This window comes from Mesoplodon bidens (assembly GCF_964165515.1).
Source record: "Mesoplodon bidens genome assembly, chromosome: 10".
NCBI classification, from domain to species: domain Eukaryota; kingdom Metazoa; phylum Chordata; class Mammalia; order Artiodactyla; family Ziphiidae; genus Mesoplodon; species Mesoplodon bidens.
In genome coordinates this window covers 81,449,872-81,468,188 of record NC_138172.1, presented here as the reverse complement: position 1 = coordinate 81,468,188, position 18,317 = coordinate 81,449,872, and the positions used below count along the sequence as shown (strand labels likewise).

Below are 18,317 nucleotides of genomic sequence, written 5' to 3'. Positions count from 1 at the left end.
GACCTAATTCTCTCCTTAAGTTAATCACCTGGTGTGGAAGCCTGGTTCTTCTCCCTCCTCCGAGTCCCCCAGTTCTTCCTCTGACCCTCTCTTGGGGTCCCATCCCTTCTACCTGGTGTAGACTTACTTCCCTTGAGCTTCTCTCTCCTCTGGGCCAGTCAAGCTCCTTGAGGACTAAGCTCAGGTTCAATTCATCTTGTCTTCCTCACAGCACCAAGCTCACTACCGAGCACTTAGGCAGGTGCTTAGTAAATGCCTGTTGAGTGAATGAGTAAGTGAACCGAAGGAATAACTTCTGCCTTAAGACATTCCGTAACTGACCTACCCTCGGTATAGCTCTAGTGCCAGGGAAAAGCCCTTCATCACCTTAGTGAACTGAGTGTTGTTCTAAGGAGGCAAAATCAATCCTTGTAAGAAGTTTCGTGCTTACAGTGAAAATTCAAACAAAAGGCAATCAGCTCTGGTGCTCCTTTTCCGTGGCAGGACCGTATGTCCTGCTCAGAATCACACAGGAAATCCAGAGGCTGCGTTAACAAGGGAGGGATGGGCGTGGGTACGAAGCATCTGGCGCATCACGTGTTCCCATCGCAAACGCTATGCCCAGCCCTTGGAAAGGCCAGAAAGCATCTTGGGTGCAATGCAGCAAAATGATTTACTGCACAACGCACAAAACCAGATGAAGGGGCCCTGCCTTGCCCTTAGCCCTCCAAAATTTGGGAAAACCACTAAGAGATTTCCCGTAAGCCATTATATAAAAAGCATTTTCATGCTGAGTATCAGTAATTACCTACCTTTAAACTCCTTGGGGCTCGAAAGACACATTTTCGAGTGAAGTCTGGGTGGTGCTGGGAAGGTTTAAAACCCTGCCAAGCATTTCTAGATGGTCCAAGAGCCCCACCCTCTTCCCCATCTCTCCTTAGCTCTAGGAAGGTAAAAGGGAGAACAGGTGGGAGATTCAGGACCGCGGAAGGAAGAAATTCCGGGAATTCCCAGGAGGAGGAGAGAAGCGATTCCCCGGGAGAACAGACTCCACCCCCTGCAAAATCCTCCCAAGGTTCTCTGCGTCTTTATCTGCCTATTTCTGCACCGCTGCATGAAAATTACGGGCAGGGAAGTCTCGATTGCGAGATGTACAGCTCACCTGCAGCCCCGAGCTGTCTCCGCGGCTGAAAAGAGAAAAGTCGGGAACTAGGTGCGGGAAAACTTCGTACCTGGAGAAGGGAAGCTGACCCCGCCGCCTGCGCCTTCTACTCTGCGCGTTACCTCCCAGTACTGGGTGGGGCCGCTGATTCCGGGAGGCACCGCCCCCGCCCCTCGCGCGCGCATGCGCAGCACCCCTTCCACTGCAGCTCAGCCCTGTCCCGCCCACGCCCGCCGGGCGCCGTGGAGGTTAGTCGGCTCTACCACCTGCAGCGCCTGTACTGTAGCATCCCAGGCGGCGGCCACACCTGGTCACTCGCTCCGGACCCGGCCACTCGCTTCGGCGACCCGGCTTTTGGTCCTGGCCCTGATCCCGGGACTCGGGTCTCGTGCCTCCTGCCGGACGGACGTGGAGTGACATGCATTCGCAAGGAGTGGGCCTGGGTGTACCAGGGATTCCAGATGGCAAAAGATTTTTAACCGTTGAAGAAGTTCCTTCAATATTTAAGGGACGTTTGTGGGACCTCTCCAGCAACGCAGGCCTTTTACATACTCTCCACCAGATTGCCCCCATTTTCAGCGGAGGGAGGTAAGGTTCAGAGAGGCGAAGGGATTTCGTTGTCCACAGACTCAACTCCACAGGGTGCAAAGGTTAGAGCCCGAGTTTGTCTGGTTTCAAAGCCCGAGCACCCATTATTACACCGCACCATCTACGAAGGCATCTAGATGTGGTGCGGAGGCCAGGATCCCGGTTTCATACTTCAAGCCCAGGATTTGCTGGACTTAAGTACCTGAAGGGGAGAGGTACAGAGTGCCAGAATTGAAAGGCACTTTAAATCATCTTTCGTTCCAGAATAATATGTTCCCAGGGATGAAACTTAAATTGATCTGGAATCCTGCATCCTGGCTACAACTTCTCATCTCACTCCAGTTTTGTCTTCCAGGCCACTGACAGTAACTCCAACCCTCTTCCTTATATAATAGCTCTTCAGAAATTTGAAGAAGGCTGTCATCTAGGGCTTATCAAGCAGTTCTAGGGGTGCCGTGGGGCTAGGAACAATAGAATTTCTTAAAATTAAAAAAAAAGAAATCTTAAGAATATATCTTATATCTTGTGAAATTTGCTGAATCTATTCCTTGTGTTCAAAAGTGCTTCAAGGAAGCAATGAGACTATCTAAGATGAGAAGTCTAAGGTGGGCATAAGGAAATAGGGTTCTGGGAGGTTCACAGGAGTTGATGGCAGGCGCCAGAATGTGGATGGAGGAAGTGGTATCCTGAACTTTGGCTCCAAGTTCTCCCAGCTCTCCTTCTCATCCCCTTCTTTGCCCATCCTTACCTCAGGGCATGCTGGCACCTTTGCGGGTACATGCTCTCACTCTGTCTCTCTCTCTCTCCCTCCCCCACCACAGACTCCCAGGATACTTTCCCTAACCTGAATAAAACCAAAAACCCTCTTGGGATGCCTCAGTGTCTTTAACTAATATGAACCCCCCCCCCAAGTAAATAACTTCCCCCTGGACCCCAGTGCCTGGATTTATAAGATGCTGAGATCCCTTCCACCCGTCACTGAGGTCTTAGAGACTGAAAACAGCCTCATGGTACTCCTACTCAAGGCGTTTTCACCTAAATCGAAAAGAGCAAGGTGAACAACATGTGGGAACAGGAAGGTTCTTAGGCAAAAGGGCCACTGTCCTCTCAACTCACATGCCTCCAGCTGACACCTACTCCATCTAATGGGAAGGTTAGATAGAGCACGAGACGAGGGTGCAGTAAAGCCTATTCACCTCCACCTCTTTGTAAAGCTGTCTGCTCATGATCCACAGCATATTCTTCCCATGTGCCATCAACCCTTTGGCAGTCTGGACAAATGTACAAGATAAAATATGTAGGATTGACAAGGAAGCCAATTTTATTGAAATAAAGTTATCAAAGTATTAAACGTTTAAATCTGTGATATAATAATCTCATTATTAAATTATGAGATCTAGAAGTGGGTTTTAATAATTACCATAATTTCCAAGTAGTTGTGCACATAAACAATACTCTGAGGTGTCTGTAACGTGAATATCTGTGATTCCTGGGGATGACAGTCACAGGTTCTAGTACTGCTGTGATTTGCTGCCAATTTTCCTAATGGAAAGAAATGCTAAATTTTACTTAGATGTTGGTGAATACGGAAACCTCTTTTTCCCATCCAAGTTCTCAGATTTTCTGATTTCTATCCTCAGGCTTCCTTGGATTTGTAGAACTCCGAGTCTCTAGTGATGCAGGGTTTCCTAAGTTGTATTTGGTGGACTTGGATAAAGGGAAGGCAAGGCTGAGAGCCCAGGCAGGACCTCCAAGGACGTTTGCACCTCAGTGAGTGCTCTGTGGTCCTGAGCCTGGTCCTCATTTTCAAATGTTCAGAAACTCAGTTTATATCCATTCTTCCAGGGGCACCCTGGCTTTGGAAGATTGATTCATAAAGACCAAAGTCACAAGGGACTTACTGATTTTTAAGCAGACAAACAAGCAAAGCTTGTTTCAGGTCCTCGATTCTTCTCTTCACCTCCCACATGATTACTTACCATTTAGGCCTCTCTCTGCTCATCAGTAAAAGAAATTTTGAACAAATATCTTAATACATGTACTCATATGCTATGGATATTTTAAATACAAATAGGTAAATCAAAATAATATACATAATGTAAGACTTTAAAAGGAAAATACGAATAAGATTAAACAGATATTTCCTATATTTAATTTAAAAAATGACATATTTCTTTCTGCCCTATGATACAGTAGGATATTTTCATTCTTTCTGCCTTCTTTTGCAATAACACTTTTCTGAACTGCTTGCAGCCTTTAGGACATCCTTCTTCTCTTTGATGTAGTGGTAAAACCGGATACAGTCAAAGGTCAAATTCACTGTGACTTGCAGCTCTGCTCTAACGCCCACATTACACTGATTCCTTGGATCAGTCCAACGTGATGACATTAAGGTAAATCTCCTCTCAATAAAAGTGTTTGGGCATGGAATACTTAGGATTTTGCTTACTAGCAACAGCAGTGTCCACCTACTTCGTATCCACAGGCTTGTGATAGTCCAGCTGCTCGTCAATCAGGTCCTTTGCATCTATAAATTCATCATACAGGCTACTCGTGGTTGCAACATCTGTCATTTTTAAACACTCTGAAGCACACTGGATGTCATGGTAAGTTAAACATCTCCTCCTCAGGGAAAATGGCTTTAAAAGCACAGAGATAATTTGAACTGGTGAAATCGAAGTTAGAGTCCAAATAAATTAGTTTTAGTGAAGAAATTAAGAAAGTCCTGTTTAACTTGGTTGCCCTGTTCTAGTGACTTTTTTTTTTTTTTTCCAGTTCGGAAGCAGTCTTATTTCCCCAAAATGAATCACCTTTCCGCTGTATGTTTGTCTCAACGTATACATGACATCGAACAGCTCAGGTGCAGTCAACTCACCCTTTTCAGGACTCCATATGGTCCCTTCAGAGATCATCAAACAGTTCTGGAGAAACAACATATAAATTTCTGTTCTACTGTAATCCTCTTCTCCATTCTCATCCTCAATATATTTCCAAATCAAAGAAGGACATCCTTCTTGCCCCACACTTTGAAAATACGAGTTTACGTTAGGCCAACATTTTAGCATCTTTTCTATGGCTCCCAGCCGTGTTGGCCATCTGGTAGGCATGTGTCTAAAGAGGTCATCTCCTTCCATCTCTGTAAAGGCAAAAATCTCACTAAGTGCTTCTGCACATTTTGAGGAAACTGAAAAGTGACCCAAAACTTTCATTATGAAAGTCTCAATATCACATTTAAGCAAATCGCCACTCTTTTTAGCAGTTCTGTATACAAGATGTGCAGAGCATCGAATATGTAAGATCTTTTTATTTTCTTTGGAAAGAAGTTTACAGACTGAGTGGAATTTGCCAAAATTTACATTTGCGCTATCTGACGAATATGCAGATGGATGAGCTAAGTCTAGTTTGTATTTGGGCAAAATACCAACAGCCTTTTGTTTTATGATTTGGGCAGTTTCGTTAAAATCCTCATAGAAATCCAGAAGACGATTTGAAGCTCCATTTTTCAAGTCAAAGTACCTGAGAGCTAGAAAGAACATTTCTTGTTGCCATGATTTGGTGCACGGCTTGCAGCTGATATATAGAAAGCACGATGGTTGGTGAGAGATGACAAAATCAGCTCTACAGTGTAAGGGACCAACACATCTGTTATCAAAATTTCTCCTCTTGTTTGCCCACAGAATATTTTGGTCACAACCTCTGAATCAGGAAAAGTGACTTTACTCAGTTTCATAGAGCAATCAAGGCAGCCATAGTACAAGGCATGTCTGTCTGTGTAGGACGCCCATGCTAATTCACCAGCTGCTACTTTTGGGTGAATGCTGATTTCATTTCCCAAAAAGACAGCACCTTTGGTTGGTTTGGAGGCACTTGCCTGTCTCATTCTGGACTTGTGAGACTGTCTCGAAATGCGCTTTCACATCCCATTCTCCACCATGCCCAATCCCAGATTCTTTCCCGCACAGTGTGCAGGATGCTCCGTGTGGTTATTTACGTCCCTGATCCAATTGTATGTGTCCTTCCATTTGTCGTTAAAATAACACAGTCGTTTAGCCTTCTTTTTCGGTGATGGGATCATGCTTGCGTTAGCAGTATAAACGTTCTCATTTTCATTATCTGACCTCTTAGAAAACATGGTCACAGTTCTTACAGTGTTTAAAAAAAAAAAATTAAACTAGCACTCTTCCGATACAAAGCACAACAGTTAATCCCCAGGCTGGTATCACAGCTCATGCCACCAACGAACAACTTTCTGAAATGGTCGGGTGAGACACTTGGCCACAATAAGTCTTACAAGGAAGCCATGAGCTTTGAATGTCTTACTAGAAATCCATGAGCTAAGGTAGGGCGAGATCACCCAAAGCTTTCACTGGAAGGATTACAAATAAAGCCACCATCCAGCAGCAAAAGTCCACTCCCACGCACCCTAAGTATGAAAGACTGTATCTTGGAAAGACATTAACAAATTTATACCACCTCCTTACTGAGATCTCAACTCCACAGCCCCTCCAGGCTGGGAGGGGAAAGAAAGGGCAACCTGGCCACAGCGGAGGCCACAACTGGAAGACACCCTCCCATCAAAGTGCTATCATCTATCCCTATCTTCCTCTGTGCCCAGATGTTGCTGTCAAGGAACTTGGCCTTCCTGGGGCAGAGACTGCGGTCACACAGCGAGTCTGTTCCCAGCGGGAGGGGAGGATGGAGGCCCTGGGTAGGGCGCGGCCGGACCTGGCTCAGACCCAGTCCGAGATCACACCTTGCTCCCGGCCACCTACCCCCTGGGCCAGGCGGTTTGGGGACTGCGCCCAAAGCCACCCAGCGACTCCCGCCAGCTCCCCAGCCCCCACCCGCTCCCTCCTCGCTCTTGCCGGGTTCTCGGGGCGGGTTCTCGAGGCGGCCCCGTGCCTGTTCTCGGCCAGGAGCCTCGTCTCCACGGGCTGCTCGCCCTCACCTGCTTCTGACGCGCGGGTCAGACCCGGCTGTCCCTTCCCCTCCGAGACGCCGCGGAGACCGCTGGCGAGCAACAGGCCCGCGCTCCACAACTGGCCTGAACATCTTCCCGCGAGCGTTTCGGAGCGACTATTTATAAAGCCCAAGTCCGCTGGGGCGGGCCCACTTCTCCTAAGGCGCATGCTCATTGGCTGAGCCCACCTGACACTCAGCCCTGGGCCGGCGTCCCTTTGACCCTGACGGCGAGCTCTCAGAATCCTGGGAAGTTTGCCGTCTTCGAAGGCAGCGGAGCTGCGGCGCTTCAGAGGGTTCCCGAAGCCCGTCGGGCCTGAGGAGGTTACCTCCGCCGGCTGACGCCTCAGCCTTCGCCCCGCGCGCCGGTCTCGGGCTTCACGGAAATGAAAACAAGCCAAGAGTAAAACAAAACCAGTACAAATCCCCAAGTCAAAACAGCTACAATCAAATTCAAGGAAAGCAAAGGTAAATGAGTTTTCTCAGTATAATTAAGCAAGAGTCATTTTTTGGCAGAGGCAAAGTAAACAACTGAATTTCAAGGGGGTGAATTCAAGAAAAGGTGAAACGGGAATCTAACTTCAGTTATAGGATATTTATACCGATTTCTTTTTAGACCTTGATAAGCAGAAGTTCGCTGTCGAAGAATCCAGCTTTTCTTATTTGGGTGCCTTTCCTACAAACAGCAGCAGGGGGCACTAGATGCTCTTGTTTCATTCAGGTAGGCGAGGCGTTTTAAACCTTGTTAGAGTTATTATCAAACTCCAAATGGTTTCCTCTTAGAAAACAGGGAGGTGGTCTGAGTAAAGGGATGTAGGAGGACTTCCCTGGTGGCGCAGTGGTTAAGAACCCGCCTGCCAATGCAGGGGACACAGGTTCGAGCTCTGGTCTGGGAAGATCCCACGTGCCGCGGAGGAGCTAAGTCCGTGAGCCACAACTACTGAGCCTGTGAGCCACAACTACTGAACCCCACGCGCCTAGAGCCCGTGCTCCACAAGAGAAGCCCCCGCAATGAGAAGCCCCCGCACCGCAACAAAAAGTAGCCCCCGCTGGCCACAACTAGAAAAAGCCTGTGGGCAGCAACAAAGACCCAACGTGGCCAAAAATAAATAAATAAATTTTAAAAAAAGAATGTACCAAAAAGGTAACAATTTTTGCAGTACAACCTGTTGACTAAGGAGTAGTTTCCATAAATATTGTGATGGGGAGAAAAGGTCAATTACAGAACATAAGGGGGAATTTTAAGGTGGGCTCTGAAAGAGACAGGCAGTGGAGAGTGAACAGGGTACCGCTGACTCCCTGTCCTAGCCTTGCCATCTGGGCTCATTTTGAACTTTTGCCAAGAACACGGGACTTTCCGTGCTACTGGGACTGAGAGGTTTCCTGGAATTTGGCACTTTACTAGAAACAATAATGATAGTAACTAACATTTAATGAGTATTGTGGGCCAGCCACCTTCTAAGCATTTAATCCTCCCAATAACCCTCCGGGGTAGATACTGTGTCATCCCCATTTTACAGAGGAGGAAACTGAGCCAACTTGCCAAAGGTCATGCACACAGCTAAGAAGTGTCAGATCCATGTTATAGAAAAGAGTGTGCATGCAGGCTCTGCAGTCATTCTGCCTGGGCTCCAATCATGGCTCCACTACATTTTTTTTTTTTTTGCGGTACGCGGGCCTGTCACTGTTGTGGCCTCTCCCGTTGCAGAGCACAAGCTCCGGACACGCAGGCTCAGCGGCCATGGCTCATGGGCCTAGCAGTCTGCGGCATGTGGGATCTTCCCGGACCAGGGCACGAACCCGTGTCCCCTGCATCGGCAGGCAGGCAGACTCTTAACCACTGCGCCACCAGGGAAGCCCTGCATATTTTATTAAGAGAGGAAAGCACAAAACATTATGACTGGCACAGAGGAAATACTCAGTAGTGTTTGGTATTATTATCAAAAGTGGTCCTTGCTCTCCAAGAGTTTAAAATCTACTTTAAGAGGTTGGTAAGATTCATAAGGCAGTAGAGATGCCTATTGAATGGGTGAATGGGACAGAGAATAGATGTGTGGAAGTATTTGGAGGAGGGAACAGCTGTGAAACAAGAGTGGTCATGTCTGGGTCACAGGTCACTCAGCATGGCCCCTGCTTAAATGAGTAACCTGCATGTCATCATTAGAAGGTGGTCTCAGATCCTGAATGGCTTGAGCTAATCACTATAATCTTTGTGATTGGTTATCATATGGCTGGGTGTGTTTAATTAAAAATGTAGTCGATTTTTACTAGTCACTAAAATTGTCTTAAGGAATGGTATGGTATCTACTCTTTTAGCTGGAGGAAGCATTTATTAATTTATTAAATTTTCAGAGAAAGCATTTATTAATTTCACAAATCTTTTGGCTGTTATATGGTCAGGCCCTTCAAGATGGCTGTTCTCCTGCTCTCTGTGCATCCCCTGCTTGACCAGGCCCTGCTTCCCTCACATAACTATTCAATTCTCTTAATTATAGGGCTTAATTAGTCCCTGGTAACTGAGCCCACCTGATGTCAACCCCCCTTGTAAATGGTAGCCTCCTTCTCCCCTGAGTAGCAAAGACTGTTGCCATGTCCTGTCCTCTGGACGCAGTGGGGCATTTCTCCAGGACCCTTTGTAGGATTCCCCATGTCCAATAAACCATTGATGTTTCTGTCACTGTCTCTGGGCTCTGCCGTCCCGCGGCTGGACAACTACAAGGCTTGCAGGCCTGTGGGATACAGCCCAACAGATGTCAAGCCATGGAAAAGGAGTCTGAGTTAGAATAGGACTCTGAGAGTTAGAGACTGACTCTCGAAGGGGATGGCAAGAGGTATTATAATTGAAACCTGAAGTCTGACAGGCAAGGAGTCAGGGGAACCACATTGTGGGTAGCAGGAATGGCCTGAGCAAAGGCCCTTCGATGGGGAAAGGGCTCCATGCCTTCTGAGAACCAAAGGAGGGTGTTTGGCTGGGGCTAGAGAATTGTGAATTAGAAGCAGAATAAATTGGTTCAGCAACAAGCTGTGTTCATAAAGAGCTGGGCTGAGTATGGTTTCCTGCTTCTGAGTCTTCTATTGAAATCTGGACTGTGCAGTCGCCAGATGTTGCTGCGGGGAAACTTTCCATCATGAGGTGAGGGGTAATCTTTGTGTGCATCTTGCTTTCCATTTGTTGTCCTTAACAGAGTTTAACGCTCTGTGTCTGTGTGTGCTTAAACCCAGAAGAGCCTCTGTTTTGGATGAGATGACTCCTGACTCTTCTCTTTTGCTTAGCAATAAAAGAATGGTAAAATGGATTTACATTAATTCACTAGCATACTTGTTTAACTTCATCTTCCCCAAAAGATTTCTTAGAATAAAAAATAAAAACAAATATTAAAGATAGCTCAATCTTGGGACTTCCCTAGTGGCGTAGTGGTTAAGAATCTGCCTTCCAATGCAGGGGACCCAGGTTCGATCCCTAATCAGGGAACTAGATCCCACATGCATGTCACAACTAAGAGTTTGCACGCCACAACTAAGGAACCTGCCTGCTGCAATTAAGACCTGGTGCAGCCCCCCAAAAAAAAGAAAAAAATTCCTGTTCCTCTACATCCTCATCAGCATTTGGTGTTGTCAGTGTTAAAAAGAAGAAAAAAAAAAAGCTCAATCTTTCCTATTCTAACAGCCTCCATGGAGCCACTACTGTACTTGTAGTGTAAAAGTCAAACATGTGAGAAAGAGAACTTGATGTACAGAGTTAATCCATGTGTCTTCTCAGATCTCTTTGAGCAAACGACCCTTAATGCAATAAAACTGGCATCTTTGAGGAAAAGCAGATTATCTTGTGTGATAAGGCTGCCTTTTCTCATTACGTTAATGTTGCTCTGATCATGCATTTTAAACAATGTTTTTAATTTAAAAGAAAAGGTCCCAAGAGACAGGGCATGCTACTACTTGGAAACATGCAATGGAGAAACATTCTGAAAATCCACTCAACAGTGCAGCAGGACTCACTGTAAAGGTGAAATGGGGACCAAATTTAAAGAAAAGATTCAGCCCCTTTCTTCTTCTTTTTTTTTTTTTTTTTTGCGGTATGCAGGCCTCCTATTGCTGTGGCCTCTCCCGTTGCGGAGCACAGACTCCGCACGCGCAGGCTCAGCGGCTATGGCTCACTGGCCCAGCCGCTTCGCGGCATGTGGGATCCTCCCGGACCGGGGCATGAACCCGTGTCCCCTGCATCGGCAGGCGGACTCTCAACCACTGCGCCAGCAGGGAAGCCCCTCTCCTTTCTTCTTATAGTTCATTCTAAGGGGCTAATTGTTAGAGCAAGTTTAATTGGTATATCCAACAGATTTCATGGATCCAACAAATTTCATGGAAAGAAGGGCAATGAATATTAAAAGTTTCTGAAATTCAAACCAGATGTGGATGGAGAGTTAATTTAAAAACAACCACACACCTGTAACACCTTGGGCAGGCTCTGGAACATCTAGCAGCATTTGTATAAGTCATCTTTTCAGGCTGGATTTAATAAAGATTTGGGGGATGAAGACGGTTAGGAAGAAATTGAACTATTTATGAAATACATTTTTTTAAATTGGTAAATTATTCCAATTAGCAAAGTGGTTAATAATACTGGCTTTTAGGCTGGATTTTTCAATTTGTGAAGCTTCAAGGCTAGGAGCCTGCCAGGTGAATAAGAAATGGTCAGGGCTTCTCCCTGAAATTGACTGGGGCTGTGGTCAAAATGTAATAGGATGCTTCTGTGTCATTCCCTTTTGCAAAGATGTCGCTACAGACAGAACTTTAGGAAAACTTTATTTCATTCATCTTAAATTGTCTCCTTGGAGGCTTCTGAAATGCTTAATTCAGTGGTCCCCAAATTTGCTGCCCATTGGAATCACCTGGGCATCTTTGAAGACTACTGATGCCTGGCTCCCATCTCCCGATATTGTAATTTACCAGGTATGGGCTGCAACCCAGGCATGGTTTTGTTAAGCTTTTTGTATATACATGGGTTGTAAGAAATAATACAGAGAGATTCCTTATACTCTTTATGTTACCCCATGGTAACATCTTCCAAAACGGTTATACAATATCACAACCACCTTATTGACATTGATACATGCAAGATATGGAACATTTCCATCACTACCAGGATCCTTCCCTCTTGTTGGCCTTTTATAACCACACCCACCTCCCCACCCACTCCAACCCGCTCCCTTGACCTCTTGGCAACCACTAATCTATTTCAATAATTTTGTCATTTCAAGGATATGATATACATGTAATCATACAATATGTAACCTTTGGGGATTAGCTTTTTTTTCCACTCAGCATAATTCTCTGGAGATTCAGCCAGGCTGTTGCAGGTATCAATATTTAGTTCCTTTTAATTGCTGAGTAGTGCTTCAGGGTGTGGATGCACCACAGTTTGTTTAACCATCTGGATTGTTTTCAGGTTTTGACTATTAGGAATAAACTGCTATAAACATTAGTGTACATACTTTTGTGTAAACATGCATTGTCATTTCTCTGGGATGAGTGTCCAGGAGTGGAATTGTTGGGTTATATGGTTAGTGCATGTTTAGTTTTTAAAGAAAATGCTGAACTAGTTTTCCAGAGGGGCTGAACCATTTTTACATTCCTAACAGCAATGTATGAGTGATTCCATTTCTCTGCATCTTTGCCAGCATTTGGTGTTGTCGGTCTTGTATATTTTAGTGTAGTGACAGCACGTTGTGGTTTTAACTTACATTTCCCTAAGGGCTAATGAAACAGCTTTTCATGTGCTTATCTGCCACCGTTTGGTGAAATGTCTGTTCATGTCTTTTGCCCATTTTCTAGTTGGAGTATTTATTTTTTACTCTTGAGTTTGAGAGTTCTCTATATATTCTAGATGTTAGTCCTTGGTCACATTTGTGGTTTGCAAATGTTTTCTCCCATCTGTAACTTGTCTTTTCATGCTTCTGGTAGAGTCTTTCCATAGAGCAAAAGTTTTAAATTTTGGTGCAGTCCAATTTATCTTTTTTTTTTTTTTGTGGTACACGGGCCTCTCACTGTTGTGGCCTCTCCCGCTGCGGAGCACAGGCTCCGGACGCGCAGGCTCAGCGGCCATGGCTCACGGGCCCAGCCGCTCCGCAGCATGTGGGATCTTCCCGGACCGGGGCACGAACCCGTGTCCCCTGCATCGGCAGGTGGACTCCCAACCACTGCGCCACCAGGGGAGCCCCTATCATTTTTTTATGGGTTGCGCTTGACATTATTCAAGGACTGTCTAGCATTATGCACTAAACAGACATTTGGTCAAATCATCAGAGTCCCTCACTACAAAAATATTTCATGTTAAAACTTTCCATCCAGATGAAGATGTTCCCTTCTGTTGTCTTGTTTAGGTGTGTTGACTTTTAAAAGATGTTTGTGGTTTCAGAGAAACCCCATGGACATACAGATAGACTTAAAACTTCCAAAGATGTGAACTTCAAGACTACTATTGCTTATCAGATCTTGTCCTTGACATTCTAGACAGGCTTCTTTCAAAGAAAGCTCTTTACTCATGGGGATAAGGGAGTTGATGGATAAAAGAGAAATTTCTGGACTGTCACACAGAGGCAATACAACTCTCAACCAAATAAATAGTTCATTGTATAAAGAAAAAAAGAACTGTTGTCATGATGGGAAGAGGTCAGGAAAAGGCTCAGATGTCCCAAACGGAATTAAAACTCATTCATTTGAATGGAATTACTACTCATTCATTTGAAAAATAAAATAGGGGGATTTAAGCACAGTCCATGGGGATTATGAATTATGGTCAGTGTGTCCCCTTATTTAGAATGTTTGGGGAGGAAGAACTTTTGTATAGTCGGAGCACTGTTTCCAGTTACTAGAGATTTTCAAGAAGACCCTGGACCACCACGTAGCAGGGGTGTTGGAGAGGTGAGTCAGACACTAGAAAGTAAGGTATACAATGTGAGCTTTGAGAGCCTATCTAAACCTAGTGCCTCTGGCATCATGACCTTTCTCCAACACAAGATTCAGAATATCCTGGAAAGGAAGAGTATAGGTAGGACTGATCCCAAGAAATATAGGCAAAGCACCAGGAAGAAGCCAGATAACTGGAGGGGAGCCTTATCTAACAGTTGGATTTATGGAGCTGGAAAAGACTTTGGCGGGCAGCTATCTTGCTCTTGATAAAGAGATGGAGGGAGAAACTGTATTAGTCAGATAGGCTAGACTATGATGCACTAATAAACCATGAAATCTCAGTGGCTTAACGTAAGAAAACTTTATTGCTCCCTTGTGCAAACTCCTTCACAGATGTTTCTGGTCAGGCATCTCCTTCAAGTGATGACTCAGTGATCCAGGTTCCTTCCATCTTCTTGCATGTTCTTTCAACACATGGCCTCTAAGGTCCATGGGAAAAGGGAAGAGGATTGAGGAAAGGCACCTGGCTACTTTAGACATCCAAGCCCTGAGTATTCCATTCATCACTTCCACTTGCATCCGTTAGGCAGAATGCATCCCACAGCCAACCCAACTGCAAAGCAGGCTGGGAAACAGAGGACCACACAGGTATCCGTGGCACACCTATAGTTTCTGCCACAGGAAGCCAAAATCCAGAGGGGTGCCATGATTTCATTATGACCATTGTGTTAATGTTGACACAACTAAGATCAGATTCTAGATAGGATGACCTAGAGGGTTAAATGTAGTATATGATGAAGCCTTCTATGGCGGATCCCGGTAATTCCAAGATTCTTTTCTGCTCCTTCCCACTTGGCAGCTAGAACCTCAACAAAACAGAACTGTTTATAGTTCCCAGTGCCTGCTTTGCTCCCGCAGCCCCTTACTTATGTGTGAATATCTTCTATTTCTTCACCTACCTCCTCTTTGCCTACTTATTCTTTAAGACTTAAGCATCTGTGCTTCCAGGAAGCTGATCTCAATCTTCTGATGCCCTGCTCTCCAGATTGGGTTAGGTATCCTGTGCATCCACAGTATCCTGTCCACCTCTAACATCACAGTTACTAAAGGTTATGTCATTATCCATTTTTTAATTCTATTTCCTGCCCTAGGTTGTGTGCTTCTTGTAAGTGAAAGACATTATTAAAATTGTAATAATTAAAAAAAATTTTTGACATACAGCAAATCTGACTTTTTGTGTCCAGTTTATGAAGTTTAACAGTTGTATGTATTTATTAGAGTTGAGATTTTCCTGGTTCTTGGTATGCTGAATAATTTTGGATTGAATCCTGGACACTTTGAAATTATGTATGAGACTCTGAGTCTTGTCTGAATCCTATAAAATGTTGACATTTCTGTTTTAGCAGGCAATCAACCTAATTGGTTTCAGGCTTCAAGGTCTGACCAACTTGCTGTAGGAAGTGTTTTCAGTATGAGTTGTTTTCAAAGCCTTTGCAGGGCTCTTTTGATCTACCTGGTGTGTACACCACCTAGTGGCCAGTCTGACGGTGGGCGGTGATCTCTCCCGTGGTTCATTTCTCAGTCTCCCATAGACTCTTCATGGTCAGATTCACACATACACAGCTTGGGATTAAGCCCAAATTCTTAAACAACTTGAGCAGCACCCCAAGCTGCCTCCTCTCTGAGATCTTCTGAGATCTCCCTGGTGCTCTCTGGTTCCCCGAAGTGTCCCTTTTTGACCCTCATCTGCTGTGCATTTCCCTTAACTGTGCCCATGTCTGGAGCTGTTGGGGTCACTCAGTGAGAGTGAGATAGACCCCCATCCCCAGTTGTTTTTTGGTTTGGGTATTAAGATCAATAATGCCACACATACAACAATAGGGCATGAAAAGGTTTATTATTCACATTCTGGAGAGAGCAGGGAGAGCTCCCAAGCTGGTCTGAAAATGGCTTGAGAGAGCCAGGAAAGGAGGCCAGCTTGGTGTTTGTGACGCTGGGGGGTGAGGCTGGGGTGAGTTCCTGGAGCTGGAGCTCCATGGTTTGAGCCGCCTGCTAGTTACAAAGGAGTATCTGAGCTTTCTATCAGTTTTGCCTAGATGTGTGGCAGAAAGGGAAGGGAGAGTGATAAGGCTTGAGAGCTATGAACAATCGAACATCAAGAAGAGAACCAGTTCCATCGTCACAAGGGCCAAATGGCGGGAAGACAGAGAAAAAGCAACAGGCGTTTGTGCTATTCTCTTGGGCCAGTTCTTCTGATTGGAGAGGAAGATTCCTCTCCCTCGGAGTTTTTAGGTACCTGTGGGCCATCACAGTCTAGGTCGTGTAAGAGATTAAGGAAAAGAAAAAGAAAGAAAAAGAAAAATGGGGAATTTTCCCCATTCTCTCTGAATGTCAGGAGACCTCTTTCTCACTTCTCGTGTCAGAACTAAACGGCGTCTCCTGGAGCCTTCATTCTCCATCCTTGCCAAGGCTCACCTCTAGGTCTGGGGCTGCCCTGAGGCGAGGCCAGGCCAGGGGATACCAGAGGGGGAAAAACGTGTCAGACTCACCACCAGTACAGTGGTACTTCAAATCCTGGTCTTGTCTCCAATCCACCTGCTACTATTCACTTTTCATGGTAAATACCTGCTCCGTGTATTTCGTCCAGGTTTTATAGCTGCATTCAATGGAAGACACAAGGCTGCCTACCCCATCTGACATAGAACCAGAATCTATCTAATTTCATTTTACTCACCTGGGCCTAGCACAGGGCCTGGCATATGGAAGAGACTTAACAGACTTTCATTGAATGAACAAAGTGAACGGATGAATGAACAAGTGAACAAATCAGTCATATGATTTTTTTACAAATAACACAGAAATACTCATGTTTCCAAAGAACAAATTTCTGATGACCATTCCATAGCCAATTCTTCTCTCTTCTCTTCCTGGGAGAGTGAGGCATACAGAACAGATCTAGCCTGAGTTTATTAAAAAGATAATTTTTCTTGTTGAATCTTTAAATCAGATAAGTATTTCAAAAACCAAAGTTGCTACCTCTTTGGAAAGGGTTTGGGTTGCATAGGTTTCAATGAACTTTCTTGAACTCTTTTACCTGTTCTAGGATTAAAAGAAAATAAAATGAAATTGATGAGGTACTTCCTTTAGTTGCACATGTTTACAGCCTAATTACCACCTAAACAGGCTGAACGGTAAGTTTAAAAAAACTCTGCAGAGCTCTATTGCCCATTCATCCATCTGCATATAAATTATTGGAATCCATTTACAATCACAATGCAAGAAACCCCCAGGTTCTTGAATAGCAGGCTCTTTTATTTCTGCCTCTTTAATCCTAGGCTGCTCTGACCCTTGCCGGCAACAGAATTTAGCTGGTGAGTTCAACATGAAATCGACTAGGGTTCATCTTTTCCATTCTTGAAGTTGGCTTTGACAGGGACCACAGGAGTCAATGGGACCTCTGTGCGTGAATGGGATTCCCAGGAGAGTCAGGAAGGGACGGATGATTCATGAGATAAAACATCCCAAAGGGACTCCGCTTCCCTTTTAATTTTGTGCCCGTGTGCAGAATTTTGAAAACTGATGCTGCTGAAGACAAAATTCCCATCATGAGCTAAACAGGATCCCTGACAAAGAGGAAACACAAGCTTCTGAGAACTAGGATCCAGTTCTCTTTACATAGAGGCCACACTGGTGGAGAAGGGGACCCAGCCAAGTAGGGTTCACACTCTTGCAAATGAGTTGGGGACTTGACCCCTGTTTGAAGTCCCTTTTTTCACTCCGTCTGATTCCATAAGAACAAATCAGTAATCTGCTCTGAGTGATCAAATGCCATTTCTCTCTGAGTCTGCTTTTCTCTGCTTCCTTTTTGTTCTGTGTGGCTGCTTTGGGTTTTTGAATGGCTTTTTCTGTCCTGATTTATCACAGGTATGAATTGCATCCATATCAGGAGTTCTCTCTTATGGCAGGCTTGGCACCAAACGGAGAAGTTAAAACCCTTCCTAAGTCAAATCCACTTCCAGGGAGCTCCAGGGAACTATCCGTGCACTTTGGATGGGGTGGTTTTGGTTTTATCTGAGTTTTGTATAATTTGCTGCAACCTGGAACATACTTGATTATATAAGAATTTTTATCGACATGGGGCTGGTCTGGCCACAGAATCCACTCCCTGCCCCCACATTGCAGTCTCGAAAGCCTAGCAACCTGCTGGGGTGCATCCTCCAGATGGGCTGCCATTTAGTCTAAGCTGACTCCTTGAGGAGGGCTCCTGCAGGTGGACTTTCTTCCTCTGAAGACCCGACCCCCTTAGGGGGACCTCCCTGCCGCCACAGCTTTCCAGTTGCTCCCTGGGAATGTTTGTTCTTTCATTTATATATGGATCCGGCTAATGGAAAGAGAATGTGACAGATAGTCTATGTTTAGGATTTTTCTTCCTTTATTTCTCCTCTCCTCCCGAATGCAGAGAAAGGCAGATTAGAATCATAAATATGTCTTCACCGCAGGTATTGTGTGTCCCTCCAATTTTCTTTTGTTTTAGAGATTTTCCCCTCTTGTAAAAACTGCACAAGTAAAGCATGTTTGTTGCAGAAAAATTAGAGATAAAAAGAAAAAAGAATCATCCCATTTTTTTTTTCATTAAAATATCAGGCTGAGGTCACTTCCCTCCTTCCAGTCTTTCTGACTTATCTCCTGCTCATTTTCATCGAGTACTCACCTTGCCTTGCCT

General features: G+C 45.0%; 1 protein-coding gene and 1 long non-coding RNA gene across 12 annotated transcripts in view; one reads left to right on the top strand and one right to left on the bottom strand.

Annotated features, from left to right (window-relative positions):
- TMEM14A (transmembrane protein 14A) overlaps positions 1 to 6,768 on the bottom strand; it is a gene marked incomplete at its 3' end in the record, with an annotated part of 15,987 nt that extends 9,219 nt beyond the window's left edge. For 2 of the 11 annotated variants that reach the window (XM_081245851.1, XM_081245861.1), the window contains exons 1-2: positions 1,142 to 1,287; positions 128 to 256 (exon numbers count right to left, since the gene is read on the bottom strand). Of the gene's footprint in view, positions 1 to 127; positions 257 to 791; positions 1,113 to 1,141; positions 1,310 to 3,149; positions 4,257 to 4,604; positions 4,651 to 6,677 lie in introns of those variants that run through there. The other 9 variants (XM_081245863.1, XM_081245860.1, XM_081245862.1 and 6 more) reach the window with 8 other exon arrangements.
- Positions 6,769 to 6,942: 174 nt separating this feature from the next.
- LOC308623291 overlaps positions 6,943 to 18,317 on the top strand; it is a 63,313-nt gene continuing 51,938 nt past the window's right edge. The window contains exon 1 of the long non-coding RNA XR_014016799.1: positions 6,943 to 7,156. This is a non-coding gene — a long non-coding RNA (uncharacterized lncRNA). The remainder of the gene's footprint in view (positions 7,157 to 18,317) is intronic.